The 9,158-nt window shown below is 43.6% G+C and overlaps 1 protein-coding gene across 2 annotated transcripts in view; it reads left to right on the top strand.

The window, feature by feature from the left end:
- Nucleotides 1-447: 447 nt before the first annotated feature.
- Nucleotides 448-9,158, top strand: part of TPST1 (tyrosylprotein sulfotransferase 1) — a 151,086-nt gene continuing 142,375 nt past the window's right edge. For both annotated transcript variants that reach the window (XM_077777931.1, XM_077777932.1), the window contains exon 1: nt 448-606. The gene's annotated coding sequence lies outside the window, so the exon portion shown is untranslated. The remainder of the gene's footprint in view (nt 607-9,158) is intronic.

Genomic DNA, 9,158 nt, shown 5'->3' with positions numbered 1-9,158 from the left:
TTCTGCTTTGCCTTGGGGGCATTTGTTGATCGCTGCAGCTTTTGCTATTTCTGTATCTATTCATTCACTCATCCATTCACTGGCGCATGCGAGGCCCTGTGCCGGGATCAGGATAGAGGGCTGGGAAGACCCGTCATTACCATTTCTGCCCTTAGCCTTGAGAACTCCTCTTGTCCTCAGCTCTCCACTCCCCACACTTTCTCCCACAGCCATGCGCGTGCCTCTGAAAGATTCACCTTCACCTTCACCTTGCACTGCAAAGTACCCTGTCCTCTCCATTCTCTGCTTCCAAACCCCTTGCTCCTGACCCTCATTTGCAGTTCCCTTGGGCTCGGACAGAGGATAATAAAGCAGGACCTGGCACGCTTCTCTTCCCCAATTTTCCATTTCTGAGGGCCTCCGCCTCCCTCCCACCTCTCATCTTTCCACCTTCTCTCCCCATGCCAGATTCTAGAATGGCAATGCCACGAAGGGAGATCTGCTGCACCCAGAACCAAACCAAAGCCAACAATCCCCCCAAGTAAATGCTTCTTTCGTTCTCCTCAAAGCCCGAACATTGCTAGGTGTGGTGCACAGGCTTTCCTCGCAGGAGAGAAGATTTCTGTGGTAAGGAGCCCTCATCCTGGGCCAGGCCTTCCTGGGAGAGGAATCCCTGAGGCGGATGCTGTGCAAACCTAGCCTTACAGGGCAGTGGCTTCCAGGATGTCACTGAGGTGTCAACGGGCACCTGCCTACCTCCTCTATTTCTTGGGCCTGTGGGTGCTGCCTAGGCTGTTTGGAAGAAACAAGCTCTTAGTCCTTTGATTTGCCCATGGATTGGTCGGGGGTGATGCTGTCCATGCCCTCTGGTGAGCTTATCTGAGTGAGCAGATCACCTGAAGGTGGTAAAGCTGGGGAAAGAAAAGAGATACAGCATGTTCAGAATATGTGTACTGAGTACGCGGCTTAAAAAATTACACAAGCCATATACGTGTCATGTGAACCAGCGGTTCCTATAGGCTTCAATGGTGAGTTTTGCAGAAGAGACTTTTTAAACATCTGACTTTATTTTAAATAGATAATCCAGGCACATGACACAAAATTTCAAAAAGTGCCTAACTATATAGATACAGTGCAAAATAAGTCTCTTTCTCACTCCTGTCCCCAAGTCCCTCAGGTTTCCAGCCAGAAAGAGCCACTGCTGCAGTTTACTGTGCGCCGTTCCAGAGGCTATTTGGGAAAATCATTAGCATGTGTGTACTTTTAAAAATTGCAAATGGGCATATTCTATACACTTTTCTTAACTTTGTTCTTTTTATTTAAGAGTATATTTTGGAACTTTTTTCTTTTTAAAGTTTATTTATTTATTTAGACGTGGGGGCGTGGGGAGAGCGAGTGCGGGAGGTGTTGAGAGAGGGAGAGAGAGAATCCCAAGCAGGCTCCGTGCTGTCAGTGCAGAGCCCCACGTGGGGCTTGAACCCATGAACTGTGAGATCATGACCTGAGCTGAAATCGAGAGTCAGATGCTTAACCGACAGAGCCACCCAGGTGTCCCTGGAGTCTTTTTTCTTTAACATATACTATACAGGTTGGAGGTAGGTTTAGAAAGCAGAAAAAAACTTGTTTCCAAAGGGCTCTGAGCTTCGCTTCACCTCAAGCAGCTCCTTGCTTCTGGTTACTTTCTACCGTGTGACTCTTGGGTCACCTAAAGCTGTCTTGCTCAGGGAGACATCCCGTCATGTGAAAAGAAGGAAGGTCAACAGTCCTGCCAGATTTCACTGAAGGGATTTGTGTCCTGTTCTTACCAAAGTCACGTCTGGAATTTGTTTTCACAGTTTAATAGGTGAGATACAAGCACCATCCCTCACGTGGCTACTCAGTTTTCTTTTTCTTTTTTTAAGTTTATTTATTTTGGGGGGGGAGGGGCAGAGAAAGGGAGAGAGAGAATCCCAAGCAGGCTCTGTGCTGTCAGTGTGGAGTCCAACACAGGGCTCTATCCTACAAACTGTGAGATCATGACCTGAGCTGAAGTCAAGAGTTGGACGCTTCACTGACTGAGCCCCCCAGGCGCCCCACAGTTTTTCTTCAGGTCTTGTAGTTGGAGGAAGTATTTTGGGGGCAGTTTGAAGGTCATCTCTGTTGCAATTCTGTTTTGTGGAGAGGGGCTGGCAGCCGCTCCAGGTCATGGTGAACACTTTCCCTGAAAGAGTCTAGAATGCAGGAAGTGGAATGGGACCTAACTTTTAACACTGAAAGATTAGATTTGGGGGGCAGCCGTTGGGTCTGTCTGTAATCACTTTGAGGAGTGCCATGACCTTCCTTCTTCTCTTGCTCTCGGCCTGTTAATCTTGCTCATTGTCTTTGGCTACCTTTGTAATCCTAGTGGTCCATTTCTTCTGCCACAAAGCAGCTGGGGACAAATCAGATCATCTTCTTCATTAGATTTAAATGTTCCAGGGGCACCTGGGTGGCTCAGTGGTTTAAGCATATGACTCTTGGTTTTGGCTAAGGTCATGATCTCATGGATTGTGAGTTTGAGCACCTGGTTGGGCTCTGTGCTGTCATTGTGGAACCTGCTAGAGATTTTCTCTCTCTCTGTCTCTCTCAAAATCAATAAACTTAAAAAAAAAAGATTTTGCTAACTGAATACAGAAAAAAGAAAGTTAGATATACGAGCTATAGATATATGAGCCCTTGTTGTTAGAGAGACACCAGAGCCAGGGGTTTTCAGAGGTTTGTTATGTCATTTTATTTATTTTTGAAAGAGAGAGCGAGAGAGAGAGCAAGTGAGGGAAGGGCAGAGAGAGGGGTGGGACAGAAGATCTGAAGTGGGCTCCGTGCTGACAGCAGAGAGCTCGATGCAGGGCTTGAACTCATGAGCCATGAGATTACGACCCGAGCCAAAGTCAGACGCTTAACTAACTGAGCCACCCAGGCATCCCTCATTTTATTTTTTAAAAACGCAGCAACTTTGTGGTACCTGGATGGTTCAGTTCATAGAGCATTTGACTCTTGATCTCGGGGTTGAGGATTTGAGCCCCATGTTGGGTATATAGATTACTTAAAAATAAAATCTTAAAAAAAGCAACAGCTTTACTGAGATATAACACATTGCATATTTAAAGTACACAATTCAATGGTTTTTAGTATATGCACAAAATTGTGTAATTATCACACAATCAATTTTAGGACATTTTCATCAGTTGCATATCAGTTAGCAGTCACTTCCCCTTTTCTCTAGTCTCCTCAGCCCATGGTATTTACTAATCTACTTGCTGTCTCTATAGATTTGCCCATTTTGGACATTTTTCTGTACATGGATTCATACATTATGGGGTCTTTTGTGACTATTTTCTTTCACTTAGCATATTTTCAAGATTCATCTGCATTGTAGCACGTATCAGAGCTTCATTCCTTTCTTTTTTAAGTTTTTTTTTTTTTGAGAAAGAGAGATAGAGAGCATGTGGGGGAGAGGCAGAGAGAGAGAGAGAGGGAGACGGAATCCCAAGCAAGCTCTGCAATGTCAGTGCAGAGCCCGATATGGGTCTTGAACTCATAAACGGTGAGATCATGACCTGAGCCAAAATCAAGAGTTGGACGCTTAACGGGCTGAGCCACTAAGGTGCCCCAGAACTTCATTCCTTTTTATGGCTGAATAATTTTCATTGTATGGGTATACTAAATTTTTCTTATTAACTAGTTGATGGACATTTGAGTTTTTGTCATTTTATCGGTATTATGAATAATGTTGCTATGAGCATTCATGTACAAGTTTTTGTGTGGACCTCACATGAACACTACTGCAACTCTCTAAGATGCATATTCTATAGATCTCATTCTGCAGGTAACAAAACATTCCAATACAGTAGACAGGAATTTTGAATAAAGATGTTAGATTTCTGAGCCCATGCTTTTTGCAACCTATGTTCTGTCCTTCAAGAAGACGATGTAAAGCAATCAAAGCATTTATTTCAGGGAGAGGTAGAGTCTACTGAAATTGAAAGTGTGCTCTGAATTTCAAGGAAGCAGGAGATTATAAAGGCAAAAGCCATAAGGTTACATAACTTCCATAACTTTTTTTAAAAATTATGATTGCTGCTAGCAGACCTTAAACTTAAAATCTAATGCAGGACTGACTTTTTAGCTACCAAGTGTTACATATTCTTTCAGTCCACAGCGGAAGGATGAATGGGAGGAGACGGTGGAGTTGAAACTGACAAGTTGCAATTGACAGAAGTACAAAGTACGACGGACAAAAGTCAAAAGTTTGAGGTATTCCCAGAATTGCACTAGGCAAATTTCCTCAATGTGCTCTAGACTCTACTGACAAGGACTCTTTGGCAATGCTTACTTCATTTTGAATCTTGTTTCAGTGTATAAGAAACAGTGAAATAATTGCTTTGACAAAACCTGGTATGGATGTCAGTTCCTAACTGACATAAACATGAACTGTTAATTGTCAGTTGGGCAATTTCAGCCCTCTCCTAACGTTTCTCTTCCCTTTGCCTTTTCTCCAATCCCAGCTTTCACTTCTTTCTCTCAAGCATCAGTTCCCCACCCCTATGGCTGGGACAGAATCTCCACAATCACTCATTTACACTGATGTGTGGGATGCAATATTGTGTGAATTTGATATCTGTTCTTGAGTTATCTCCTATGAGGTGAAAGCTCCTCCGCCAGCAGCGGCCAGAGAGGTGGTGTCTGAAGCAGTGGACATGCAAAAAAGAGGATTTCTTGGAAAAGCTCCTTTTCTTGTCCCGTGGCAGGATTTCCCTGACGAAGGCCGCCCACGTGGGGGTTGAGGCGGCGCGGTCCGCACTCCCGGCGCAGCTCGCCTCCAGCCGGGTCAAGTGTGCCGTTGCTAGGGCAACAATCCGTCGGGGCAGGTGGTTGCCCGCTAGCCCTCTAGCGGAGCTAGCACACGCAGGGACGCGGGGGGCGCCGGTTCGGCCGCGACGTCACACCCATTCCGNGAGATCAGACTTTTGCCTTCACTTGTACCCCGGCTTCGCTTCCACAGAATCACCCTCCTGCCTGCCCCGTATTGCCATGTCCTCCGTATCTTTCAGTCGCCCCCCATCCCCCCATGTCCCTGGGTTTTGCCCTTTTGCTCTCGGATGCCTTCCTTTCCCAACTCGCCTCTTTTCCCCTCACTTTCATCAACCGCCGTCACTAACGCTTCTTTTCCTTTACACTTAAACCGTCAGACACTCCAAGACCCTCCTGAACGCCAGTGTAGTTTGAACATCATAATTCGTCTTTCAATGACCTGCACGCATAACATGGAAAGTGCCTTGCCCTGAGCCTGGCACACAGTAGGCCTGCCACAGAGTGGATGCCCACGCGTGTTAGTCTCTTCCTCCTTCAGGGCTCTGAACTCCCCTGATGGTGGTAGCAAGGGGTCCAGTATCCAGAGGGATTCTACCCACTCCTCCAAGAGTGGTCCGGGGGATGGCAGGACAAATTAGTGAGCTCCAAGTGTGAGAAAGAGATTAAATTGTCAATTATTTACTCACTGCGTTTATTCAGGAAAAAAAAATCCCTGAATTCTGCTATCTTTATGTCAAGTATTATATATTAATTGGCTTTGTACATGATTCTAAGGGAGGCTCGAAATATAATCACTCTTATCACCTCCCACCCTTCAATCAGCAGAGTTTACCTACTAGCCAGAATACAGCATTGCAGGTAAGAAGTATTTCACTTGTTTCTTTCTCAGTTGGCTAGTCCAATCCTGCAATGAATTTTCATCCTTTAAGAGCTCAGAGGAATCAGGTTTAGAATTTTGGGAACCAGCGCTTGAAGGGATAAAAAAATGCTTAGGAGCGAAAGTTCTGACAAGTGCTGTAGGAGTGAAAGTAATTATCCCTCACTTTCCCCAGCACTCTTTCTGGCAATCTGAGAAAGTAGCTACAGCCTTGTCTTTTTGTTTTGTTTTGTTTTGTTTTTCTTTTTTACTAAGAGTGAAATAAATTTAACTTTTTAAAATTATAAAAACAATGTTACTGGCCTCAAGCCATTCTTGTTGCATTTGTTCTGATGGTCTCCAAATCATGATGAATCAAACAGTTGGTGTTTTCTGCTCCTAGGATCTCCAGAGCTGACTGGAGAAAATCGTGTAGATTCTGACTTCACTCTCACTGGCTGGAGATGCTTTGACTTTCCCTTAGGTTAATCTTATGTACTAAAACCTAAATGGCTGTTTGTAGATTTTTACCATTCTCCCCTAACTCTTTGTCCTACTCAGTGTTTCTTCATTGCTTATTTTGCAATAAGCAGAAAATTCACGGAAGAAATTGGTGGGCTTCAGCCCTAACTATTGAAGTTCTATCATTTTTCTGTGTGCCTATGCCAATCTGATTTCTGATCTCCTTTTGTCAAAGAGGGGTCCTCCTTTCTAAAACTAACATTTTTGATCTCCTCTATATTGTCATTTTTTCCTCAGCCCGCATACATGCTCAGATTTCCACCTTCCAAAGCAAAAACAAAAACCTTCCCTTGACGCTTCCTTCTTTTTCCTTTTCTCCAATAAATGTGGTATGTCTTAGAGGTTCAATTTTTGTTCTTTTCTCTAATTTCCTTGTGTGATTATACTTCCTCTCATGGCCTCAAATAGCGCCATATTTATAGTTTTCAAAGATGTGTATTCAGTTCCCATTTTTCATGAGTTTCAAGTGTTCTTTATTTTCATTTGTCTATTGGAAAACTAAACTTGGGTACTGAATGCTCCAAACTTGGTTATCTTTTCCTTTCCTTTCCCTCTACTCACATACCCCTCTCAAGCATATATAAACACCTCTTGTTCCATTTTAGGCCTTCATCCTAGAAACCTTAGAATCCTCTTCTCTCCTCAGAGAAAGTCTGTTATAGCTCATATTGTTTCTACTTGAAATCTTTTTCTTTCTCTCCTCATTGCCAGAAGATTTGGTTGAAGCCTGGGTTATGTTTTTATCAAATAGAGTTGGTCATTTCAACCCAGGCACTACTTTATAAAACCACCTGGGTAACTTTTAAAGGGTAAGGATGAGGGGATGAAGGCTTCCACAGAGATTCTGATTCAGTTGGTTTGCTCTGGGGCCAGACATTGGCTTTTAAAAAATCCTTCCCCCCTGGTGCCTGGGTGGCTCAGTCGGTTAAATGCTAGACTCTCGGTTTCAGCTCAGGTGATGATTCACAGGTCAGGCTCCATGTTGATGGCGCAGAGACTGCTTGGGATTCTCCCTCTTTGCCCCTCTCTCAAAATAAATAAATAAACTTAAAAAATTTTTTTAATAAAAAAAATGCTTCACATGTGACCATAATATGCAGCTAGGGCGGAGAACTGGGCTGAGAGCTTAAAGAGGGACTGATGGAACCCTGAGGAACTACAGTATTTAATATTACAGTATTTAAAAATCATGGTAAATGCCACTTTGTTGGCATGGTTGCTTACTTTCCTGGCACTTGGTAGATGTACCTATTAAAGTACATATTTTATTTAAATTATTTCTCATGGGGCTATTTTTCTCATGACTAGGAGTTCCTTGAGGTCTAGCACCATGCCTAAAGATAAATGACAGTCTCTTCTACACTGCTCACAACACTTGGGACATCAAATATGTGGGCTTTCCCTTTACAATTCTCCAACCCTCAAACACCAACTGGGTGTTCTACAGTTTAACCCAATTATGATAGCCTACCTAGAGTTAGTGCAGACCCCACAGATTAAGGATTTAGCCTCTGCCCATCTCACCCCCGCCCCCCTTCCTGCCAGTTGCAAGTCCCAGGTTGTGACCTGTACTTATGCCTAACTGGCTGTAAACTGGGGCTTCCCACGACCCCCTCCTCAGGTCAGTAATTTGCTATAATGGCTCACAGAACTCTGGAAAGCTCTTTACTTAACCGTTACCTGCTTATTAGAAAGGATATAATTCAGGAACAGCAGTTGGAAGAGATGTCTAAGGCGTCTCTTGTGGGAAGGGGCATGGGGCCTCCATGAGCTTCCATGCCTTCTCTGGGGGCACCGTCCTGGCACATCCATGTGTTCACCAACCCAGAAGGTCTCTGAATCCCTTCAGTTAGAGTTTATGGAGTCTTCATTATGTAGGCATAATCATTGGTTGATGGTGATAAACTCCATCTGCAGCCCCTTTCCCCTATTCTGAGTTCAGGGGTTGATTCTTCTGGCAACCAGCCCCTATCCTCCAAGATACGGTTGAAAGGGGCTTATTATGAATAACAAAAGATGCTCCTCCAAACCCATCAAGAAATTCCAACGGTTTTAGGAACTCTGTGCTAGAGCCAGAGATGAAGACCTAATAATATATTCTGTTCTATAATTCTGTCACAGTATGGTAGTACCTTATTTATTTTTTTGTGTCTGCCTTGTACAGTACTTAGTATATTTTAAAAACTTGATAAGAATCAGTTCAGTGAATCAGTTGGTACATAATGTGAAACAGATCTTGAATTCACAGTTTTGCAAGATGACCATCTGTTTCTTTCTTGGCTGCTTAACAGGTCACTAGTCATACTTGCGTAGTCATTCTTGTTTAAAAAAACACACACACACTTTTTATAAATTAGAGTGGATTAAGATAAATATTATTTGCTCTTATGATTTGGCTTTTAAAATGGTTAAGCTGTTACATGATTATAGAGGTTCATTCATTCAGGGCTTCCTCTTTAGCAGATACTATTTAAAATAGACTTCATGACGATGCTCAGCATCCCTCTTCATCAGAGAAATACAAATCAAAACCACACTGAGATACCACCTCACGCCAGTCAGAGTGGCTAAAATGAGCAAATCAGAGAACTCTAGATGCTGGCGAGGATGTGGAGAAACGGGCACCCTCCTACACTGTTGGTGGGAATGTAAACTGGTACAGCCCCTCTGGAAAACAGTGTGGAGGTTCCTCAGGAAACTAACAATAGAACTCCCCTATGACCCAGCAATAGCACTGCTAGGAATTTACCCAAGGGATACAGAAATGCTGAGACATAGGAGCACATGTACCCCAATGTTCATAGCAGCACTCTCCACAATAGCTAAAACATGGAAAGAGCCTAAGTGTCCATCAACGGACGAATGGATCAAGAAGATGTGGTTTATCTATACCATGGAATACTACATGGCAATGAGAAAGAATGAAATCTGGCCATGTGTAGCAACATGGATGGACCTTGAGGGTGTTATG

Source organism: Crocuta crocuta, unplaced genomic scaffold (assembly GCF_008692635.1).
Source record: "Crocuta crocuta isolate KB4526 unplaced genomic scaffold, BGI_CrCroc_1.0 scaffold217, whole genome shotgun sequence".
Lineage (NCBI taxonomy): Eukaryota > Metazoa > Chordata > Mammalia > Carnivora > Hyaenidae > Crocuta > Crocuta crocuta.
Note: the sequence above shows the minus strand (reverse complement) of the source record. Positions and strands in the feature narration are given on the sequence as shown.